The sequence below is a fragment of the Artibeus jamaicensis genome, unplaced genomic scaffold (assembly GCF_021234435.1).
Source record: "Artibeus jamaicensis isolate MK-2021 breed Jamaican fruit bat unplaced genomic scaffold, CSHL_Jam_final contig_414, whole genome shotgun sequence".
NCBI classification, from domain to species: domain Eukaryota; kingdom Metazoa; phylum Chordata; class Mammalia; order Chiroptera; family Phyllostomidae; genus Artibeus; species Artibeus jamaicensis.
Genome location: NW_026521822.1, coordinates 4,908,299 through 4,933,699, shown reverse-complemented (window position 1 = coordinate 4,933,699; position 25,401 = coordinate 4,908,299). Strand labels below are relative to the sequence as shown.

Here is a 25,401-nt window from a genome sequence, read left to right as displayed (position 1 = left end):
GCCCTTTACCAACCCAACTACTTAGTTCAGCCAAACCGTTGAGTCTCAGGGGGGCGATGACGAAGATGGGCTCCTTAAGTGAGGCCTATATTGCAACCAATCACTCATAGGCATAGGCAGGTCATAGGCATACACTCTATGAAAACAGAACGCACAGGTTAATTCACACAACAATCCCCAAACCAGTCTCTGCGCCTGTGAGACTGTCTTTTGGGAAGACATTCCATTGCAAAATCCTTTGCACCTGTAAATTGTACATCTTCGGTAACATCACAAACCTGGTTTCAACTTTCAAATGAAAACAAACTTTCAAGACAATTAGCTGCGCCATTCTGATGTGTAATACTGAGCATTGTGATTTTCCTTGAATTATAATTTTTCTCCTTAAGATCACCCTCACTGTTATTTACAGGGACTTCTTTGGTCCCGCTTTTGATTTTTACTGTTCGTTTGCATAAACACACCAAGAGCAGCCTGGATCACTTATGATCCCTAAGTCTACTTTGTTGGAACTGACACAGGGAACCTTCAGATTGACTTCTCACTCCGCCCCCTCAGGGCACAACCGCAGAGCCACACACCTGCCATCTGGCTTCACCTGTACCAGTTGTTTCACTCAAGTCCTTGAGCCTCCATTGTGCCTACAGGTTCCTTTTTAGCCAACTTTCAGGAAAGCAACCTTCGTTCCTTCCCTAGAAATACTGGCACGAACCGCACAACCAACTAAAGTACCAGGCTTTTCTTGTGGGCTTTCACTAGCTTTACAGGTCAATCCCAGTTCCTCTGAGCTTTCTGGTAACGACCAGAACACATACATGCCTCCTTCAGGCGTGACATTCCAGCCAAAGTCCTGGTTAACAAAGCCACTATTAATGACTGGTCTTATTGGTTTTATGCAAAGAAACCTTATGTCATCACTCATTCCTTTAAAATGCCAAATTTCTGGAGAGATCAGGTAGGGAGAAAAATACAAATCATAATGGAAAATCCTTTTTCTTGTTCACTTTCCTACAGAGTATGAAGTTTCAACCTTTCCTGGAATCCTCAATTTCCTTTTCAGAGCAGATACAGAGCAAAATCTGAAACACAGTGTTCCGAAACAATACAGGTAGAGACATTCTCTCGCACCAATGCATCCACTGGTGCCTCACAGAGACATGCTCCTTCAGGCCCGGTCTCTTGGCGGAGACATGCTGCTTTGCCTCAGGATGAAACATTTATCATCCACAAATGACCCTTCCTGGGTCCCGGGTGGCAAAAGCATTCTCCCCAACCGGTTACAGGTGACCTTCCTTAGGTCTTCAGATACACAGGGTTTCTGATCAGAAGCAAAACCAATGGCAGAGACTTACTCTCTTCCAATCCGGTCTCATGGCAGAGACATGCTCTTTGCCTCAGGCTGATACACTCATCAGCCCCAAATGACCCTTCCTGGGTCCCAGGTGGCAAAAGCATTCTCCCCAACCGGCTACAGTGACCTTCCTTAGGTCTTCAGGTGCGGAGACATGCTCCTTCAGGCCCGGTCTCTTGGCAGAGACATGCTGCTTTGCCTCAGGCTGATACACTTATCAGCCCCAATTGACCCTTCCTGGGTCCCAGGTGGCAAAGGCATTCTCCCCAACCGGCTACAGTGACCTTCCTTAGGTCTTCAGGTGACCTTAAACAGGTCTTCAGGTACGGAGACATGCTCCTTCAGGCCCGGTCTCATGGCAGAGACATGCTGCTTTGCCTCAGGCTGAAGCACTCATCAGCCCCATATGACCCTTCCTGGGTCCCGGGTGGCAAAGGCATTCTCCTCAACCGGTTACAGTGACCTTCCTTAGGTCTTCAGGTGACCTTAAACAGGTCTTCAGGTACAGAGACATGCTCCTTCAGGCCCGGTCTCTTGGCAGAGACATGCTGCTTTGCCTCAGGCTGAAACACTTATCAGCCCCAATTGACCCTTCCTGGGTACCGGGTGGCAAAGGCATTCTCTCCAACCGGCTACAGTGACCTTCACTAGGTCTTACAATACAGGTTTCTGATCAGAAACAGAAGCACATGTGAGAAATTTGCTCTTCCCATGAAACCAGAAAACAAGTAGTTGAGGTTTCCTTTACTCCAGGTTTAAAACTTTCATATCCTTTATACACATTTCTACTCATCTAGATTTAACCATCACTCTCTTTTAATCTTGGTCCCTTTCCCACACTGGGAAGGACTCTACTTAAACTCAGTATGTGGCAGCTAAAAGTCCATAGCACTACAGGTACCTTCCACTAAAAGTCCCTAGATTCACAGGGACATTTTGCACCTTTCTGAAGCTTATACCTTGCAAATACCCTATAAAGCAGATGGTCACTCTTGGACCTCAGTTCATGACCTTCAAAACCAGAGCCATTACTATTAGAACCAGTTACACAGAGAACCTGACAGCTGCAGTGCTCACACAGCAGCAGCATACAGCCCATAATCAGAAGAGAAGCCTTATCCAGTTCCAACATGGCGGTGCCCATGCACGTGGAGTCATCCAGCATGGCGGCACCCATGCGTGCAGGGTCATCCAAGATGGCGATGCCCATGCATGCTCTGTCCTCCATGGTGGGGCACTCACGTGGCTCATCCACTTTACCCAAAATGGCAGCACCCCGACTCTGTTTCCACCCACCTGGGAAGGTTCCAGGACTCCGGTTTCAGGAGCCCCGGAAGCCCCCCAAGGCCCCTTCCACCAGCGGGCAAGGGGACACCACAAAGCCACCCTCTACCCAGTGGGGGTGGTGCACTGAGGCTGCAGTCACCAATGCAGGTGGAGAGCAGGCTCCACTGCTCTCCTGCTCCACCTGTGAAGGTGGGGGCTCTGCAGCTCCGTTTTCGGGAGCCAAAGTGGCTCCTGGCAACCCCTGCTGCACTGGGTGAGCAGAGCCCACTTGCAGAGGCTGCGAATCTGGGGTGGAGACTTCTCCCACTTGCAGGGCAGGAGAAGCTACAGTGGGCCTCACCTCCCCAGAAAGCAGTGTCGCCACGGGAGTTCCCGCTCTCTGGGGTCCCCCATTCCCTGGGTTCAGAGAATTAATGAGGTTTTTTTCCTCATCATCTTTCTCCTCCTGAGATCGACTATCAGGGAGGGATTCTACGACCCCTTTCTCCTTCTGAACCATTACACACTTCTCTGTAGAACTACTCATACAGTTCCAACAAAGCAAACAAAGGTTCAGAGCAAAAAGAATACAGATGGCGTAAAGACCAGGTATTTCCCCCTGCTACCGCCCACAATTCCAGCTCCATTATTGCAAAAGAGCAGTCAGAAACCAAGTTTTTCAACCCCGAACACTTTCACGTCTCTGCTCCCTTCCCTCTTTGTTTCCTTTTCACCTTTCCAGGTGTGATTAGGCAGCCGATGCCCTCAAGAGCGCAGAGAAATACTCAGAGACTGGGAAAATTCCAAAGCCTCACTCTCTCGCACCTGAGGGGGTCGGTCTGCCACGGACAATTATCGTCCCGACGGAGTCGCCAAAAACTGTTACCGAACAACAGGAGGAGGTGGTTCGAGGGAGGGGCAATACAATATTTGGCCCACCTAGGGATGCCCAAAACTGCTGTACAACAGGGGCCCCTCCCAAAAACCAAAATACTAAAATCTACTGGGCCCTTCTGTCCGCCGCCAATTGGAAACACATCTCTTAATGCCAGAGATTTGTGAAAAGGAAACAAAATGTTTATTTAATGCTATTCAGGCCTAATGCCACCACTAAAATATCAAAGTCCTTTAGGTTATACACCTACACCCACACAGCGCTCCCTTCCCTCTTGTCCCAACTCCGGGTACCGTAAATCAGGAAAAGAGCACACGTCTGTGTTGCAGGCCGCTGGCACCGTCAGCTGTGTCACTGTGCAGGATCTCGAGTTAATCCAAAGTACTGTGGTACCCTCTCATGGTCCACTGGCAAGAGTCCTTTGTATCCAGTTCCAGTCAAAGTCTCTGTTGCTTTTCAGGCCCCGCAGCCAAAGGGGGCACCCCAAAGCCGCGTGGGCCTCTTCTACCAAAGCTGCAGGAGTCCGCACTCCACCAAAAGCATGTGGCTGTCTTCTTCACCTGGCTGCAGGGATCTCCATTCTGGCAAAGCTGCGTGGTTCTTCCCTTTCACCTGGGAAAGAGGGGGGTCCACACCCTGCCAATACCGCGTGGCTCCCTCTTTCACCTCACCAACAGGGGGTCCTCACTCTGCTGAAACCGCGTGGCTCTCTCTCTCATCTGCCCAAGCAGGGACCCTTCATGTCCTGGAGCCAGTCTTTTCCAAGCTCCCACACAGCGGCCCTTCCACTCAGGGGCGCAGCCCTTAGTTACATCCTGAGTCCAAGCCCTCCTCACTCAGGAGAGCAGCTCATAGATCCCATCTTGAGTCCCAGCTCCTCCCTTCTCTAGTTCCCATCCTGCTCTCTTCTTCCTGGCTCCAAACTTGGCCACAGCTATTTAACATATCTATGAAACCAGTTAAAGGTTATAGATATGTTAAATAACCATTCCTCCGGAGGTTAGCTCCAAAACTGTTGCTATGCAAAATAGCTCTCAATGGCCTGGCTCCATTCATTCCTTTCCCCTGGGGGGGGGGGTGAGGACATCTTATATGTCTCTCCAATATTCCTATACACTTTGAATTCTGGACACTTTTCTAAATCTTTTTGGGGGGGCCCCCTGTCTGCACCCTGTATCATTCCTGGTATACAGTTGTGTGAGTTCTTTATATATTTTGAGATTAAACCTTTGTCCAAGATATCATTGGTAACTATGTTTTCCCAAAGAGTTGGTTTCCTTTTCATTTTGCTGTTTTCTTTAGCCATGTAGGACAGCTACATGCAAAAAAATGGAACTCAAACACCAACTTACACGATACAAAAAACTCAACTCAAGATGAATAAAAGACTTAAATATAAGTTGTAATACCATAAAAATCCTAGAGGAGAAGATAGTCAGGAAAATCTCAGATATTACACCCAGCGATATTTTCACCGATATGTCTCCTAGAGTAAGGGACATAAAGGAAAGAATAAACAAATGGGACTTTATCAAAATGGAGCCAGATGCTAAAGGCTTGGTAGTGTTAAAACATTTGTCTGCACTCCCATGGAAGAAGGCATTGCCAGACCCACTGTGTAATTTGAGAGATGACATGTGCATGTACCAGGGTGTATTTCAGACTTGAAGGCTGAGTGGAGTTAGTGTTTGCTCCCTGCCCCACCGTTTGCCCCGTCCCATTCCCCAGTGCACATCTGCTGCAAGCCCAGGAGTCAAAAACCCAGTCACATGATTTCAATTACTTTCACCACTAGCCAGGCAGGTGGGGACTCCACACAGATGCATGGGAATAAAAAATTGAGTAATTTCTTCCCCTGTAAGTTATGATATTTGTTCATGCTTTCCAAAGAAACATATGAAAATTACCAAGCTTAAGGCCTAGTGAGTGAAGAAGAAAGCAAACATTTCCAGAGCTCCTAGCAGGAAGGGGTCACCTCAGACCTACTGGGAGGCTTAGGGAGGGGGCCATTGTAGAATCCACACAGATGTGAGTTGGTCTTGAGGCTTAGGTGAGAAGTGGGTCTGTGAATGGGAGGAGTGAGAGCACTGCAAGTCTATGTGCCTGTGTGAAGGGCAGTAGGATATCTAGATATGCTCAGGGGTCACGAAGAGGGTTTCCCAGGCTATGATGGGATGACTGTGTTGTGTGTGTGTGTGTATATATATATATATATATATATATATCGACATGTAAAATACAGGAGACTCAGTTAAATTTGGAGTTCAGATAAATAAAAGGATAATTTTTCAGTATAAATATGGACCATAAAATACTTGAAAAATAATGGACTATTTTTTACTATAAATATGGTCTAGGTAACATTCGAAACACACTAAAAAACATTGTTTATATGAAGTACACGTTTAACTAAACATCGGAATTTTTATTTGTGAAGTCTGGCAACCCTAGTAGTGGCACTTAACAAATGCCATTTTCTGATGCTGTGGACTCCAGGACAGAGCCCTCCCCCTGTTACATTAACTGGCCTCAGCAGTTCTGTGCTGTGTAAGCTCCTGGGTCCAGCTCACTGATAGCTTCAGTCTGTGAGTTACTTGTGAGTACAGTCATGCCCCCAGCTGTCTCGGGAAGGGCCCGCTGTAGTTCCTCAAATCTGCCTGTGTGGTTGTGGTGTGCAGGGTGAGCTGGTTTACAACCAGCCAGCTACCCTGAACTAGTATTGATTATGCAGGTGGGCTGTTCATAAACCAAGCAGGCATGCTGAAATCAGATGCTGTCAAAAGGCTTTCCTTTCATGACTCTGAGGTCTCAGAGAGAGAACCAGTAAGTTCTGTCCTTTCACTAATGCAATGCCTGGGGGAGCTGCATCAATTCTTTTTAAGTGCAAAGTTGAAGGGGTATAAAGTCACAATAGTGTTATGTCCTCTGGGACTCTTTCTCTTAAATGTGGGTCATCATTCAGTTTAAGAACTGGAGAACAAAATAGAAAGACTAATTGAATTTGCATGGAAAACCAAAAATATGCTGAGCACTGTAGTAAGCATTTTGTACATGTGATGGGGTTTTAGCCTTAAAAGAATGTTATGAGATTGATATTAGTCTCCCATTTTGCAAATACAAAAACAGAGACAAAACCAAGGCTATTTACTCAGGAATATACTTCCTACCAGGCTGTTCAAATCCAGATCAGCCTGACATGTGACACTACTGCCCACTCACAGAGCAGGCTGTGCTGCAGATGTTACTGTTTGGCTGGCTGGCCTGTCCTTTAAAATTCCTATTTTATAAACATCCACTGTCTCTGGTTGCTCTCAAAAAGATCAGGTACCTCTCTCTGCTTAACTGTGTTGTAGAACCTCCCTCACTGTACTGTAAAAAATACCCACCTTTTTGCACCCCTAATTATCCTTGAGGTCCTCAAGGTCAGTGGTCATGTTACTGAACAGAGGTCCAAGGTGGGGGGATATTTGGCTTACCCGGAGATGCCAAAAACTGCTCCAGAACAACAGGACTCCTCCGAGGACAGTATACTAATATCTACTGGGCTCATCTGTCCGCTACCAGAGGAAAGACATCTCTCAATGCCAGAGACTCGTGAAAAGGAAAGGAAAGATTTATTTAAAGCTATACAGACCTAAAGCAGTGACCCAATGTCCCCATTAATATATCAAAGTCCTTTAGGACACAGATGCCCACAGTGCTTCCTTCTCCCCCTGCCCTAATTCAGGGTACCGTATCTCAGGAAAAGAAGCACAGGTCCATGTTTCAGGTTTCTGGCACCATCAGTTGTATCGCCATCTGGCAGGATCTCCAATTAATCCAAAGTCATGTGGCACCTTCTCATGGTCCACTGGCAAGAGTTTTTTGTACCCATTTTCCAGGCAAAGTCTCTCCTGCTTCCCAGGCCACAGGCCCCAAGGGAACACCCCAAAGGCACATGGGCCTCCTCCACCAGAGCTGCAGGGGCCTGCACTCTGGCCAAAACTGCATGGTTCTTTCCTTTACATGGCTGCAGAGAGGGTAGGGTCACAACTCTGGCAAAGCTGAGTGGTGGTTCTCTGCTAAAGCCACATGGTGATTCTCTCTCACATGGCTGCGGGAGTCCCCATTCTGGCCAAACGTGTGTGGTTCTCTTTCACCTGGCTAAGAGGAGGTCCTCACTCTGCCAAAACCACATGGCTCTCCCTTTCACCTGGGCAAGAGGGGGTCTGCACTCTGACAAAACTGCGTGACTCTCCTCTACATGGCTGAGAGGTCCTCACTCTACCAAAACCGTGCGGCTCTCTCTCCACTGGCTGCCATGTTGGCATTTAAATCCCCGCACCTGTGCTCCTTTGCAGCCCCATTTTTGACTCCTCCTACAATCAGTTATACCTGCCAGGACTCCCATATCCTCCCAGCTTTACTGGGCTGCCATAGTGAGTCTGGGCAGGTGTGGCCCCATGGCATGGAGCCAATCAACTCCAAGCTCTCACACAGGCACTGTAACCAGGGGGTGTTACCTCCCAATTACATCCTGGGTGGAAGTCACTCCCTTCTCTCTGGCTCAAAGGATGGCCACAGCTATTTAACATATCTATAAAACCAGTTAAAGGTTATAGATATGTTAAATGCCCATTGCAGAGGTTAGCTGCAAAACTGTTGCTATGCAAAACAGCTCTCAATGGCCCTACTTCATTTGTCCCTTCCCCCAACTGACACCTTGGGAGGGGATAAAGGGGTGAGGACATCTTATATGTCTTTCTAATATTTCCTGGATACCTTGAGTTCTGGACTCCATTCCAGATCCCTTTTTGGGTCCCCTCCTCTCTTGGCTGCACCCTATTACAGTCAGTGTCAGTCTTTTTTCAAAAAGTGTGTCCCTCTCTACCTATACAACCAGAATACTGCTTGGCACATTGTACATTCTCAGTAAATGTCTACTATTGTATACTATTATTTCTAAATCCCTTTCCCATTTGTTTAGGGAGCTTGAAGGATGCTGTCATGTGGGTGTGCTTTATTGTTCTGCATCTTTAACTATTTTTTTCCCACTGAGTTTTCTATTTTCCTGTTTTCACTGAGCACTCCTCTGTTCAATAACAACACTGATAGAAGTTTCTTTCATGATTGACTGAGCAAGCATGGCTGCTAAAATGTCTATATTTGCAGAAGTCCAAGCCTATCTTTTCCATTGCTCTTCTCTATTATTTGATGCAAAGATTTGGGGGAAGCAAATCCAATAGGAGGCTTAATGTCCTGGACTTAGGATCTTCAGTCACAGTGATATAGGGATTAAATACCAAGAGAAGGAGTTAGGAGAAGCCAATGAAAAAGGATGACAGATTGGTTCTGGTCCTACCTTCTCATAAAAGCTTCTTAGAAAATGTCACCCTGTTTTTGAAAAGAGCACATGTTCCCACCGAACCTTCCAGGAAGTAGACAAGCAAATTTTTCCATGATTCTGCTTCCAGAAGGAAGTGTGAGTAAAAAGAGACACGTGTGAGCCCATATGCACTCTTGCCCTCAGGGGTGAAAGGGCTTGGAGCTGATAGTCAACATTCAGGGCACAGGTCCTAGCTGAGAGGGCTGCGTGGACTGCAGGTCCAGCCACCAGAAATTCAGGCACTAAGGAGGTCTATAAAGGGAGATTACAGCATTTAAATGTTTTTGATTTTTGTGTTCTGCAGGTTTTAAGGTCCTTCAAGGGTTTTTATGATGAACAGTGATGGCCCTGTCATGTTAATTCATCTCACACTGGCTATTTTCATTATAGGTGTTATAGGTCCTATCTGGGCTGAAGATGACTGTGACAGAAATTGGGGCTTGTCCCTGCTGACAAATTTTGGTCTGTTTTTCTTCCGCACAAGAAGACAGCCTGAACTGCACTGAACAACTATCTTGGGAACAGGCCCTCAGTTGAGTTTGTCTATCTTCATCCTTTTATTATCTTTGTTACTGTACATATTTCAGAGATGTCAGTATTTTTTAAGTCTCCATCCTGGGAGAAGCTCAAGAAATGATCTGTGTGAGCACTGGTGAGGTTAAGACAGCTTTATGCATATGAACCTGGTTGCTTATTGATCCCATGGAATAAGAAACCATTTGGAATATCCTGGTTGTGAGAAATGTAATCCTTGACTAGCCAATGCCATTTATCTGCCTCCCATGTTGAGAGAAGCCCATTTAAAATTCCTCACCTGGGAGGAACTTCTTCAAAAGAATATTTCACGCAAATGTATATACTTGTGGGACTTGAATTGCAATTTGGATTAGAGAAATGAGCTTGCTATATATACCTGGGACTATATTTTGTTAGAGAGCATCTTGAGAATGAGAATGTGGGTTATTCAAGGGTTTCTCGTGTACAATCTATCTTGGAGTAGGTTTTGATGTATTTTGCTCCACATCCCAAATAGGGGTAGAGTTTGGATTGCTGATATTCTTGATTTAATGCTACATGTTGCTGTGGAGGAAGACCTAACAAAGTTCAGCATTTTTAAATAAAGTGTTAAAATATGCTGGGAAGAAATGGAGAACAGTTCTCAATTCCCACTGTGAGAAATTTATAGATAATTACTGGAAAAAAAACCCCTCCAAAAATTAAAGTCAGAGGTTTATATTTTGACACATTTTGAATTTGGGAGAATGTTGCACTTTACTCCAAAGGTCTGTTTTTTCCCACTTAAACAAGCCAGATTTTGTGAAATTCATTCTCTAAGGAATTTTAAAGAAACTTTAAGATTTTAAGTGTTGAATGGACCCCAGAGAGCTCTGAGCAGCCCACCACCGCTGCTCCGGAAGGAGCCTTGCCACTGCAATCGCCACCACTGTCACCACAACCAGGAGCAGTGAGGCAAGTCCCAGCAGCTGTCCCAACCCTCAGAATTGCCACCACCCCACGCCTGGCATCACAGGCAGCTGAGCAGGGAGCGGTGGCCCAGGGAGCAGTGGCCTGGCTGTCCTCAGTTTGGTGGCGCCTGCCGGTGAGGATAAGAAGGCCATTGGGAACAGTAAAATGGTTCAGTATAAGAAATGGATATGGTTTCATCAACTGGAATGAAACCAAGGAAGGTGTATTTGTCCACCAAACTTCCATAAAGAATAATAACCTCTGCAGCATGGGAGGTGGAGAGACTGTGGAATTTCATGTTGTTGAAGGAAAACAGGGTGCAGAGGCAGCAAATGCCTGGTGTTTTTGAAAAGAGCACATGTTCCCACAGAACCTTCCAGGAAGTAGACAAGCAAATTTTCCCATGATTCTGCTTCCAGAAGGAAGTGTGAGTAAAAAGAGACACGTGTGAGCCCATATGCACTCTTGCCCTCAGGGGTGAAAGGGCTTGGAGCTGATAGTCAACATTCAGGGCACAGGTCCTAGCTGAGAGGGCTGCCTGGTGGACCTAACAGTGCAAGGCAGTAAATATGCAGCAGACTGTAACCATTACAGGCACTATCCATGTCGCAGGGGTCCTCCATGCAATTACCAGCAGAATTACCAGAATAGTGAAAGTGAGGAAAAGAATGAGGGATCAGAGAGTGCTCCCGAAGGCCAGGCCCAACAGCACCTGCCTGAACACAGATGGCAGTTCCCACTTTAATACATGTGGGGACACTATGGGTATCGACCATAGTATTCTAACCCTCTTGTGCAGGCAGAAGTGATGGAGGTGCTGACAACCGGTATCCAGTAGAACACGGTGGACCAATGAGGCATACTATGTATCCAGGCTACAAACCACAATTCCTCAGGGGCTCTCCTCACCAAAGACAGCCTAGAGAAGGTGGAAATGAGGAAGATAAGGAAAATCAAGGAGATGAGACCCAAGGTCAGCAGTCACCTCAAGTCGGTACAGCCATAAATTCAATTATGGACCAGCACAGGTGCCCAGGAAACCCTAAACCCACAAGATGGCAAAGAGACAAAAGCAGTCAAACCAGCAGCTGAGAATTTGTCAGCTTCTGAGGCTGAGCAAGGTGGGCCTGAGTAAATGCCAGCTTACCATCTCTACCATCATTTTGTTTAGTCGTCCAGCAAGAAATGAATATAAAATTCTAGCAATAGAAAATGAACAAGAAATTGCAGCTAAACACCTTAAATGCTTGCTATTGACCAGATAACTAGACCTATCTGCATTATCCATGCAGCATGGAGTATTTCCTATTTTTTAATTATTTTATTATTTTTAGACATTTTTTTTGTAATGACGAACTTATTTTTGTCTTGTTTTTTGTTTTACATCTTTAAAGGTTTTTAAATTATTTCATATCTGATTAAGTAGAGACTTTTAAGAACCTCATTTTAATATGTAATAAAAGTTTATTATTGGGAACCACCCTGCCTGGTTTCAAAGCTGTAACCCCCCATGTTTAAGACTGAGTGAGAGACCTTGGGACCATAAGTCACTAAAAGACAAAGCTTATCTTCCTGGCAGGGGCACCACTCTGCCCCCTTGTACTTCACCCTGCTTGATCCCAAGTGGACAACCGGTTAACCAATGACGGGTAAGATTGGCTGTCATCCATCCCTTAAGGGACAGATGACCTAAGACAGGCATAGTTATGAAGGGGCCCTCAGGGAAGGACTTGGGGGGCTATAGAAAAAGAGGGTGATGGCCCCTCTCCCCTCAGCTTTGACATAACCTGAGTCCTCATTCTGAAAACTTCAAGAAGTCTCCTCATCTCTTGGCTACCTTACTTCTCCTGCCTGACTTAAGCCTGAAACAATGCCAGAGGGTGGTGCAGCCCTGTGAGGGAAAGGGCAGGTTTCCTGGGGTGATCAGGCTTGAGAAAGAATGCATACAATCCTGCAAAACCTGCTTTGCAAAGAAATTCTTCAGTTTTCTGATAAGGGTCCAAGCATACAATGAGTTCATTCCCCAAACTTTTATAGCCCTTTAGCTAACTCACCTTGACTTAGTATAAGCTCTCATAGTTCTTTGTACATTTTCTATTGTTTGATCGTTACTGCCTGATAATGATTGATGATCTTTACCTGTATTCCCGTGCAAATTGAACCCAATAAAAGCCCACTGAGGAAAAGGCTCCCGGCCCTTTTCCTTTGAAAGATCAGCCACCTTTCCTTCCCAAGCAGGTCATGTCTTGGTAGACTTATTCTCATTCGTGGCAGCCAGGGGGGCACTGTAGGCAGAGCTCCCCCCCAGTTTATAACTTGATTTTTTTCAAAAACGTCAACAAATTGCAAGTACCTGTTAATAAAGGTCTTAAATAATAATTAACTTTTTAAAAAGAGATTTTAAATTTCTACTGCTTCATGGGTACTAACCATGCCCAAAACTTTCTTTCTCACAGCCTGCCGCTTTTGAAGGCCTGAGCTAGGATGGCAGCTGACCAAGTGGTGTTTGAGTACCTTGCTAGAGAATAGATTTTGATAGGCTGCTCGGAGGTAATGTGGGCTTTTAGCCCTTCCGAGGACTTGGTTGCACAGCTGGTGCAGTCATGAACTTTTCCAAAGATAAATAAGGGCACAGCATTACTGAAACCTTAGAAACTGGGAGAAAAAAAAAGGAGAGGAAGAAGTTGCAAGTCAGAGAATGACCCAGAGGGGCAAAACTAGTTTAAATGCATAGGCTCACACTCAGCATATGGGATGTAGGAAGTGGCGTCTGCCTGCTGCTCCTCTCCTAATGTTATGGACATCGTCCAAGGTCTGTGCTAAACCAGATTTCAACACGTTTTTTTTTAATTTTGCTTTTCAAATACCAATGTACATATGAATCCCCCACAGGATGTTGTGAAAATGCAGATTTTGGTTGAGTAGGTTTATGTGAGACCCAAGAATCTTCCTTCCCAGCAAACTCCCAGGTGATGCCCCAGCTGCATGTCCAAGATCTACCTTCTCACTCACTCTTAGGAAGAAGAACCCAGCCTCTCTTTCTTGTGTCAACAGGATTAAGCCGAGCATCTCCTTTAGGATCTGGTGGAACTCTGGCTACTCAAGTTTGCAACACAAGAAACCAAGGGGTTGAAACTCCTTTGGGGAAAGATGGAGTTTTCTGAGGTAGAATCAGGGTGGGTGTAGGAACTGGGAAACTTAGAAGGAGACACTGTGTGGGGACAACCTGGAGAGCAGGGGGCAGGATAGAAGAAGGAGACAGGGAGGGAGTGTCTCCACAGAAAGCCCCGTTACCATCATCACTTCACAGGCTCAAGATGTTAAGTCTTTTCCTTCCATCACAGAACTCAGTGGTCAAATGAACTCCACTTAGAACTACTATCTCCCTCACAGCAATTGTTTTTTGTTTTTTTTTTACAATACACATGACCCTTCAATAGAGAATGTTTTCTTAGTTCCATCACAATCCTCTTATTATGATGCATATTTCTGATGGACACAGTGGGGTGCCAATGGAAAGTAACTTAATTTTACTTATCATTGTCTTTCAGTCCCACTCTTCCTGACCCTTGGACAATATCCAAGGCAGAGGCAATAGTTTGTCTGGTTGCTTCCAGGTGATGATGTATCCTTCTATGATCAGACATTAAAAACTCCAAAACTGTTATCTCTTATTCTTCCTGTTTAAATCTTCTCTCCTCCCTCTAGCTCAGGCCACACTTGGGTTCAGAAACCTGCAAGAAAGGAAATCATAAACACTTTTGTCCCCTCCCCACCTGCTCTGCTGCTTGGGGTTCAGGCTGGGTTAGGAATGAGACAAGGAGCAGCCAAGGGGGGTAAAGGTCTTATCTACCTGCGCTGTGGGAATCTGTGTAGTCTAGGCCAATCTTAGCCAACTGCAAGACCCCTGAGAGTACTTTCAACTAGAGTAGTCACTCAGGAATATTGACAGCACTGTTCTGGATGCTATGGAAAATGAAGGTCATCAGAATAATCCATTGCTAGTTATTCAGAGTTTGCAAAGAACATTTCTCTTTTCTGGTTTCATGAATTGTTCTCCCTCAAGGAAAGCTCTCCCTCAGATCCTAAATGTGGGCTTCACCTAGAAAACTAGTAGGTAAGCCTGAGGTGTTTTCCTGTATGGTGACCAGATGGTTTTTTAGTTCATATAGTAAATCTCTTTGTCTTACAGTCACCTGCCAAAGAAGCTGCCAAAGAAGTCTGCTCACAGAAGGCTTTTGTTTAATATACATAGACAATTGGCAGCTACTGAAATTGAGCATTTTTCAAGGCCACCTGGTTAGAACTGGTTGGATAATGCCTAGGAGTACACTTCAGCATTCATAATAAGATGCCTTGGAGAATAAAGAGAGAGAAGAGAGGCTCATGCTCCCCAGAGGTTAGACCTCGGTTACTCTGAGTGTTCCTGGTAGAGTTGCTCCAACACTCAGAGGACTAATGCCTGACTGGGACCTGTGTCAAGTGCTCACCCCTTGGCCAGAGGAGCCAAGTTATATTCATGCCTTGAGTTTACTCACTGAGTAAGAATTAAACCTTAATGCTTCTCTCTTATTTACATGAGGGTATCAAGTTTTAAAGATCCCTCTGTTATGGGTTGAATTGCCCCCCCACCACACACATACCTCCTCAAAAATATGTTGAAATCCTAACTCCCATACCTCAGATATGATCTTATTTGGAAAAAGGGTCATTGAAGATATAATCATTTCAGAGGAGATCATACTGGAATGGAATGGGCCCCTAATCCAATGTGCTTGGTGTCCTTAAAAGAAGATAGCTACATGTACCCAGAAACACACATGGAGAACACCATGAGGTGATAAAGGCAGAGGATGCAGTGATGTGAACACAAAGAGAAACCAGAGAGACAAGAAGAAGGATCCTCCCTTAGAGCTTCAGGGAGTCCATGGCCACCTTGATTCTGGATGGACTTCTAGCAGCCAGAATTGTGAGAAAATACATTTCTGTTGTTTTAAGTCTCCCAACTTTTGGTACTTTGTTTATGAAGCTGTAGCAAATGAGCACACCTTCTAATGTCCCTTATAGCAAGATTGTAATTAGATTTACTTGTGAGCATATCTGATCTCACTTGGGAGACTAGAGGCTCCTAAGGTTCCCTGGAGCCAACACAGACCACAGTACCTGGTAGTATAGGTTGGTTAAGTGCACAAATTTTAGGAGTCTTAATGGTATATTAAACACAAACAAAGACAAGAATTAACAAGGGAGAAATGCCTGGTTAGATTGGTGTGTGTATTTTACTCATAACTACATTATATAATCTCATTTATGATTTGCATAAATTGAACTATTTTGCTGTAATTTGAAACCCAAATCAGTGACCTGTTTCTCCAACACAAATGAAACAAAAAAAAATTAAATATATTTTATTTATTAAGCTATTACAGTTGTCCCATTTCCCCCCTTTATTCCCCTCTACCCTCCAAACCCCCTCCCACCCACATTACCCTCATTTAGTTCATGTCCATGGGTCATACATGTAAGCTCTTTGGCTTCTACATTACCTATACTATTCTTAACCTCCCTTTGTCTATTTTCTACCTACCATTTATGGTATTTATTCTCTGTACCTTCCCCCTCTCTCTCCCTGTCCCACTCCCTTGCTGATATCCCTCCATGTTATCTCCATTTCTGAGATTCTGTTTCTATTCTAGTTGTTTGCTTAGCCTATTTTTGTTTTTTTTTTTAAGGTTTGGTTGTTAACAGCTGTGAGTTTGTTGTCATTTTACTGTTCATATTTTTGGTCTTATTTTTCTTAAATGAGTCCCTTTAACATTTCATAAAATAAGGGCTTAGTGATGGTGAACTCCATTAACTTCACCTTATCTGGGAAGCACTTTATCTACCCTTCTGTTCTAAATGATAGCTTTGCTGGATAGAGTAATCTTGGATGTAGGTTTCTGCCTTTTATGACTTTGAATACTTCTTTTCAGCCCCTTCTTGCCTGCAGGGTTTCTTTTGAGGAATCAGCTGATAATCTAATGGGAACTCCTTTGTAGGTGACTGTCTCCTTTTGCTGTTTTTAAGATTCTCTCCTTATCTTTAATCTTGGGTAATGTAATTATGATGTGCCTTGGTGTGTGCTTCCTTGGGTCCAACTGCATCAGGACTCTCTGAGCTGCCTGGACTTCCTGGAAGTCTATTTCCTTTACCAGGTTAGGGAAGTTCTCCTTATTATATTTTCAAATAAGTTTTCAATTTCTTGGTCTTCCTCTTCTCCTTCTGGCATCCCTATGATTCTGATGTTGGAACATTTAAAGTTGTTACAGAGGTTTGTAAGCTGCTCCTCATTTTTTTTTTTGAGTTTTTGTTTCTTCATTCTGTTCTGGTTGAATGTTTCTTCCTTCTGCTCCAAAACTTTGATTTGAGTCCCAGTTTCTCCTGCTGCCTCAATCCTCACTATTTTATTCAGTCAGAGGTTTTGAGGCTGTATTTCCCACACTGGAACCCTGGGTCATGCAGATCTGTCTCGCTCCCCATTTGTTTCTCCCAGTTTATCCACACAGAAATGTGGGCCCGCCCTGTTCACCAGCCATCGCCTTGCCACAAGTCCTCTCTGCCCCAGCTGCCTATTTCTGCCCCTCCTACCAGTCTGGATGAATGTTTCTTCTTTAACTCCTTGGTTGTTGGACTTGCATAGAGTTCAATTCTCTGTCAGTTCTGGTTGGTGTTGTTTTTTTGTTTGTTTTGAAACTTGTTGTTGTTCTTTTTTTGGTTCTGTGAGGAGGCACAGTGTGTCTACCTACCCCTCCCTGAAACAAAATTCTTTATCCCCTCCCTGGATGTTTAACATGATTGTAGTGTTAGTCAAATGACAGACCCTGATCTTTACCACCATTTAACTTCTCAGCATGTTTTCCAGCTTCTCACTGCAGCTGGAATGGCTGCTGAGGGACTTTTCCTAACTGTGAGGTTTACATTATCAGAGATTTAAAGCAAACAATATTTCAAAACTGGCAGTAACTTCAATAATTGACTGAAGTTAATGCCCCGGGGCAGAATCTCAGATCATCAATTTAACATACCTGGTTCTTAATCCTCAGGAAAGAGCTGGCATCTGGATGATGGCTGTGTGCCTAAGAGGTTGTGACAGGAGGGACCCAGTGACGTGGAAGAGATGTGGGGCATTAATCTCATTGGCTCTTTATTCTTACATGGCTTCCTTTCTCAATAGCAATTTAATAGATACTCCATTGAGAGGGACAACTGCATGTGTTGTTCAGGCCTGAACTAGAACCAGCAGAGGTAAGGACCAGGGAGGACCCATGCTGCAGTCACTCATGGAGGACACACAGTGGTCCCTTATCCATGGTTTTGCTTTCCAAGCTTTCAGCTACTTGCCATCAGCCTCAGCTCAAAAATATGAAATGAAAACTTCCAGAAATACACAACTCATAAATTTTAAATTGTGTACTGTTCTGAGTAGCATGATGAACTTTTGCCATCCCTGTCTGTTCTGTCTGGGATGTGAGTCATCCTTTCATCCAGCACATCCATGTTGCATCTGCTTCCTACATGTTAGTCACTTAGTATTGCAGTGCTTGTATTTAAGTAACCCTTATTTTACTTAAAAATGGCCCTGAAGCTCAAGATGCAAGAGTATTGATGTTGACAATTTGGATATGCCAAAAAGAAGTTGTAAAGTGCTTCCTTTTAGTGAAAAGTTGAATGAAAGTTCAGTACTATCTGTGGTTTCAGCTATCTGCAGGGGCTCTTGGAGCATACCCCCCATGAACAAAGGGAGGCTCCTCTATATGCCTTCTTACTACCTCTGCCAGAATTAAAGTTATGAGGCCCTTGGTGAAGTCCAGGCTGACCTCATTGAGTCACAGATGGAGGAGAAGGCATGAAGAGGGCAGACACCTGGCTGGGTCTCCCAGTAGAAGGCCTCCCCTGCAACTCTACCTCACAGAGCCTGGGAACACATCAACATGGGCACAGATGGACTGTGAGAGCAAGAGACAGCCTGAGTCTGTTCTCCAAGTTAAGGCCAAGCACCCTTACTCATTTTATATGGGATAAGATCCCAGGGATTTCTTTCTCTCTGGACTTATCAATCAGGTCAATTCTTCCTCCTTTGGGAAGAGTGAAGAGAGAGTGAGAAAGGGGACCACAATATACATTCCAGTACTTCTTTCTGATCTCAGAGTAGAAATCCCCTTCCCTCCATGTAAACGTGTGTGCATATTGGGTGGGAAAGGCAGGTGAGGCTGTTCCCAGCAATAAGGCAAGATGAAGAACTGCAACACATAATCTCCAAAGAGTATTTCCAAGAATGCAGGAAGGATTAGAGTTTAAATTCTAGGTAAACATTTCCTACTCCCACATTTTCCAGACTTGGACCTGCATAAGGCAGTTGTCCTCTCACATACCCTCAGCTTCAGCATTACATCTCTTCCCTCTAGTCACCCATTCTCTAGCTATCATCCCAGATCTTAGTGCCAGGACCCCATAGCCACACTGGGAAAATATTCTGCCTTCCTAAATGGTTTCTTCTAGAATCCTATAAGGTAGACTTCTGCCTGCCCATGCAATCATGCTTTCTGCTCAGTTTTCCTAGCTGCATGGTTCATACTTCATAGCTGCATGTCAGGGTGGGCTGAGGACTCCTGATTTTGACCAAGGGAAAGCTGTGGGGCGGCTGACCCCAGTCATCTATGAAGTTACTACTTGCAAGACAAGTATAGATTTTCCTCAGGTACCACCGAGCCCGGTCCTAGAATCCCATATAGGGAAAAGGGTAGGTTTCCAATTTGCCTGCTTTGGGCCTTGCCTCACTTCCCCACCCCTCCCAGGCCCTGCTGCCTTTACAAGGCCACCAGGAGTTTCTCATTGCCGTTGGCTTTCTCCAAGCCTGTGCACTGCCTCACATTAATCTGTTTCGATCCAGGTCTTCTGTTAAAAACAGGTAGTTAGTTCACCCCAATATAGATATGTTGGTACATGAGATTATTTAGGGGAAAGAAGGGTAAGGTCTCCATGGAAGTGCTGGAAAAGCTCTGAAGCTTTCAAAGACAGGCAAGCTCAGCTGTAGGCAAGCACCAGCAGCTGTGCCCTGGAGACAGCTCAAGGGGGAGGCCGGTGAAGGCAGGAAAGTGCAAGGCACTGGAGGTGAAGGAAGCACATCCAGCATGTGTTCAGGAGCGTCCCATTGGCTGTGGGATAGGAAATAATTAGGGAGGTGGGAAGACTAGAAAAGTACAAGGGGCTGAAAACCAGGCTGTAGAGTTCAAACTTCCTGCAGTTACTGAAGGAGTTAGAGGAGAGTGATCTGATCAAAGCAGCATTTTAGGAAGATTAATCCTATAAAGCTGTGTAGGACAAGCTGGTGGAGTACCAGTTAGTAATGATGGTGATGTTGATGGTGATAGTGGTGATAAAGAAGATGATATCGGGAAAGATTTATGATGACATTCACAGTTTAAAACACTTTGTTATCATATTACTAGGAGGGGACACTATTGTTTTCACCATTTTGCAGATAATGAAACTAAGGAATAGAGAGGTTAAGTAACTTGTCCAGGGTCACATAGCTAATAAGTGAAATACCCAGAGTATAACCATGTGCTCTAATCTATCCATCTGGGCAAAACACAATGAAGGCCAGAGCAAAAGTAGGATGGCATTAGAAAGAAAAAGGTAGGTTTTGATGTCGTGGCATCAGAGGCCACCTGTTGTTATGTGATGGCAAGGGGTGGAGAAGGATCAGGAGAGGGAAACATGGAGAGGATCACCTAACTGATTGCCATAGGGATTTAGGGGACAGTGGTTATACCATTGAAGTAGGGGTGCCCAGAAGAGGAGCAGGTGTCTGGAACAAGATAGAGCCACCAGCATCTCTGCTCTGAGCTGCTGCAATCCTACCCTGGCCTTCTCACTGCTTTTCCTCTTTTCCCCTTGTGCCTTATAATCCATCCTTTACATGGAGATCTCTACAAAATGTAAAGCAGGTCACATTATTTCCTGCTATAATCCATTTGCCTTACTCTGACCAACAAACCTTATATGAAGTGGCTCCAGCCAGTCTCTTTGACAACATCTCATGGCCCTTGGCCCTGGTCTGCCTTGTTTCAATCTCTGGCTTTTCATTTGTTCCCCCTACTCATGCAGCCCTGCTGCCTACATGCAAGCCACTGAGTGCCAGCCAATAGTCCCTGTCTGTGTTGCTCCTGCTCTAGATTCACAGGCCCCACTGAAATGTTCACTTGCAGACAGGTCTGCCTGAACTGTGTCTTTTATAGTGGCCCCTCCAGTCATCACTGACCACACCTCCCAGTTTTCTCAACCACCACTGATGTAAGAATGTGTATATATGTATTAGTTTTCTATTACTGCTAAAACAAATTACCACATACTTGTGACTTCAAATAAAAGGAATTTCTTCTCTCACAATTATGCAGTCTGAGACTCCAAAATTGACATCACTGGGCCAAATTCAAGGCCTCACGCTCTCTCCGGAGACTGTACAGAATCTTTTCCTGCCTCTTCTACCTTCTGCTGGTTGCTGACATTCTTAGGCTTATGGCTGTACCACTTCTCCTTTTTTCCTTAACTTTTAGAAACTGTTCATTTTTCATCAATCTTATTTCCATTTTCTGTTTAAGAATCTGGGGAAGAACACCCTGAGACCACTCGGTGGTTGTTCCTACCCATTCAGTGGCCAGAGCAGTAGAGCTGCAGCCCAGTTTCAGTGGCAGCTGGAGCTCTAGTCTTCAGTAGAGAGCTGGTGGCCAGGCACTGAGGCCACCCTCATGCCTTCTGACCAGTCTGCCACCTGGGTTCAGTAGCAGTGAACTCAGGAGCCGGAGTGGTCCATCCACCCTGAAATGCCTCCTTGATCACAGCCTCTTCAGCAGCAGCCTGCTCTTCCTTTTCAGTGTCATCAGGATCTCTGTAGAAGCAGAGATCAGGTGTGACCTCCCATGGGTGACCATGGGAGATGGTACCACTCAGACTTCCCAGACCAGCACCCACCACATCAGACCCACTGAATGAGCTCTTTGTTGTGGCGTGAGGATGGCAATGTCCACAGAGCACAGAAAAGAGTCGGTTGCATGGACCAGAGCTATGATGGTAGGCAGGCTGACATAAGGCACTCCTGTGAGAGGCTGGTGGTTAGCCCTGGGATCAGTGACTTCCAGGAGTTTCAGTGCCCAGAAGGCTGTCTGGATCTGCTTAGGGAAGGTCCCATGAGTAAAGTGACCAGCAGTAGGAGTGGCTCTGGGGCAACAGCACTTCAGCACAGCTCACTGGCCAGTGTTACTGGACACAAGACACTGACATTGGTGGGGTTTTCAAGGGCAGCAATGGTACAATTGCCAGCAGAAGCTTCCCCCAGGTCCTCTTCAGATTAATGAGGTACACGCCATCACTTTTCCTTTTGTAGACATATGGCTCCATTTGGAAGTCAAGGTTGGTGCCACCTAAGTGGATTTCTGCTGCAAGGAATTTGAGGGCATTTTCTTCCTTCATTTGCTGACATCAAGGGCTCTAGACACTGTGAAAGTTTTCCTTTAAGTTATGTGAGAACCAGGAACAACACCATATGGGCCCCTCTCTGGGTAATGCGTAAAGAGCTGTTTCACTTCAATCTTCAAGGCCAACCTCTTTTTGCTTCATCTTCTCATTACCTTCTCAGTGTGATTAGGTCAAAATCTCCCTCTGCTTCCCTTTTAGAAGAATAATATTCCCATGTCAAGACTCTTAACTTAATCACATCTACAAAGCCCCTCTCTCTTGGGGGTGAATGGTAAGGTGACATTTACAGCTTCCAGGGATTAAGACCTGATATCATTGGGGGGATGTTATCCAGCCTTCTATAATTTCTGTCTCCCTTCAGTTGCTCCATGAAGGGTATCTGTTGCTTCCCAGATGCCTAGAACTTAATGGAGGCTTCACTGGTATTTATGAAATGAGTAAAAATGTAGCCAAATGTATTGTATTCTAAAAAGTATTTTCCATTATGTTTATAATTTGATAATAATACATTATACCATTCTAACTGCTATAAGAGTAAAATAGCTTTGATATGATAGACATCTTACATAAATAAAAAAGTATTTAATAAAATGGCATTTTATGAGCTTTAAACAAAGTAAATGTTTGAATTATGTTGTTTAAATTAAATGGCCCATTTATGTTCATTTGTAAGCATTACTGAGTGTGACTACCTTGCTAATATAGAAGTATGATCATATTCTAAGTTATGCAATTTAATGACATGTACCTTGAAATTTAAAACGAAATCACATTGTGGTATAAATATAACCTTTGAATCCACCCATTCATCACTTTTTTCAAATGATTTGACACTTTGAAAGAAAAATTTAAAATCTTATATTTTACAATAAGCTAAATAAATGGTAAAAAATGGACAAATCTGATTCTAACCCTTGCTTTGCCACTTATTGCTCAGTAATCCTGGGCAAGATATTTGAGTCACCATCCTTGTTCTGTAAATGAAATTCTTAAGAAGAATAGGTGAGGGGGTTTCAAGATGGTGGTGGACTAGGACTGAGTAGATACCAGTTCCTAGTACAAAAGAGACAGAAATCTATCTGATCGGAGGAGGTAAGACCAGCAAGCCAGCAGTTGCCAAGCATATATGAAAATAAGAGACCAGAAACCTCATCGGTCACGGAGGAACCAGACGGTAGGGAGACAGCAGCGGTACAGTAGTCTCTGGGACGGAGCAGGGAGAAACAGCCGGTGCAGGGTAGGGGAACCAGCGCCCTGTGGCGAGAGCCCAACGGCTCCTGGGACAGCCTTCAGCACCCTGACGGCTCCCTCCCTAGGATTTTTGGGCCAGGGACCTGCCAAGTGGCCCAACCAGAGGGGAGCAGAGGTGATTTCAGTCTGTGCATAGCTCGGAGGTTCAGCGCCTGGTGGGAACTGAGTCTGGGAGAGTGCCTAAAGGCGCCTGGGACAGCGTTCAGCGCCCAGACGGCTCCCTCCCCGGAATTTTTCTGCCAGGCAGGCCGAGTAGCCCAGGCAAAGAGGTGTGGAAGAAATTTCAGCCTGCGTGCAATTTGGGAAACTAGTCCCTCCACACGCCGTGTGTCTGGGCAAGTGCCTGAGGGCGCCTAGGCCAACGTTCAGCGCCCAGAAAGCTCCCTCCCTAGGATTTTTGGGCCCGGACCAGCCAAGAGACCCAACCAGAGGGGAGCAGAGGAGATTTCAGCCTGCACACAGTTCTGGGTCCAGCACCCGGCGTGGTGCTGCTACATCCCTAGGGTTTTTTTTTTTTTTTTGTTTTGTTTTTTGCCAGAGGTTGGCCAGGGGACCCAGACAAACACAGGAGCAGAAGGGATACACACCACGCAGTGTGCCATGACGAGCACACAGTTTCTAGGTCTGCGCCCAGTCCTCAGATCGGCTCCCGGCTTCCAGTCTACCCCCCTCAGACTATCTGGAAGCCCGGGACGCTGAGGGGTCCTGGGAAAAGAGCTGAGACCCTCAACCCCCTCCCTTTCTGGCCAAGCAAGGTGGGGGGCCAGGAGAGACTTGTTTGATAGAGTTTACAGAGAGGGTGCGGAGGACAAAGGGCCCCAGTCAAACACTCTGTGGTTGCCAGCCCAGGAGAACTCAGAGGTGCAGCCTGGGGCTCTGAATCCAGTAGACACGGCAGCCTGGTCTGCTTCACACCCAGCTTGGCAGCGAGCCCAGGACTGGGCAGAGGGTCTGGGGCCTCCCAACTGAACGGGGGCAGGCCTGTGCTCAATCCCGAGGGAACCAGGCAACTAGGCCGGTGCAGGTGCCTGCAAACACAGCAAACCAGACTATGGCACTAACCCCTGGGAGGGGAGCGCTGCGAGAAAGTCCTAGCTCCCCATTGTAGGGAGCTGGGGGAGAGGCGCCAAGTGACTGGATCCTGAGAGGGGCTGGCTGAAAAAATCACAACAATTGACCCTCAGCCAACTGCAACCAGAAAAACCGGTTCGGCTAGTTTGAAGCCAACAAGTGACATTCCTTTTTCTGAGCTTGTTTTTGAGAGATTATTTTGGTGCGTTTTTTTGTTTTTTTACTTTATTTTATTTTTATTCTCTCTTTCTTTTTTTTTATTTACCTTTCTTCCTTCTCCATTCCTTTTCTTTATCTTTTTGCTTTTTTAAAGTAATCTGTTATTTCTTTTAAACTTTATTACTGTTTCATCTTTCCATACTTTTGTCCTCTTTTCCCGGATTTTCTGTTTTATTTCTTTTTCTTTTCTTTCTAAACTTATTGCTCTTTCTTCCATTCCCCTACCATTTTTTTCTTTCTTCCTTTTATTTCTTTCCTTATCATTTCTTTCTTTTACCCACAAGAGTCACAATCAACTTGAAAATATAAAAAGACCAGAGCTGGACCCATAGAACAGGCCTCCCAATAGTAGAGTCAGAGAGACAAATTGCACATTGTTGCAGGAGAGAAGCCACAAGTTGCTGCATATTTGAGTAGGTGGAAGCAGAGAACAACAGGATAACCAAAAGAGGCTACACCATTGAAATTCACAGGCATTCCACCACAAAAGTTCATACCATAAACCCAGGGTGTCAAAACAGATTAATCTAAGAAGCTGAGGCTAACAAGAAGAGTCTCACAAAAAATGGGAAGACAAAGAAACAATCCCCAAATGAAAGGAAAGGAGGAATCCTCAGAAAGAATGTTAGATGAAACAGAGGCAAGTCAACTATCAGATACTGAATTCAAAGCACTGGTGATCAGGAATTTCAAAGAGCTCACAATCAGCTACCAGAAACTACAGGGAAGCTACAATGATCTCACTGTGAACTATATCAACATGAAAAAGGAAATGGAAATTATTAGCAAGGGCCAAGAGGAAATGAAGAATACAATTTCTGAATTAAAAAACACAGTGGAAAGCATTAAAAATAGGGTGGATGAAACAGAAGATCGGATTAGTGAATTGGAGGACAAAGTAGAAAGCATCTCACAGAAAGAACAGGAAAGGGAAAAGAGGCTCAGAAAGAATGAAGAGAGATTAAGAGAAATGCAAGAAAATATGAAACGTAATAA

The 25,401-nt window shown here is 45.0% G+C and overlaps 2 pseudogenes; one reads left to right on the top strand and one right to left on the bottom strand.

The window, feature by feature from the left end:
• Positions 1-2,481: 2,481 nt before the first annotated feature.
• Positions 2,482-11,599, top strand: LOC119039472 (Y-box-binding protein 1-like; annotated as a pseudogene).
• Positions 11,600-12,907: 1,308 nt separating this feature from the next.
• Positions 12,908-21,858, bottom strand: LOC119039471 (40S ribosomal protein SA-like; annotated as a pseudogene).
• Between the last annotated feature and the right edge of the window lie 3,543 nt (positions 21,859-25,401).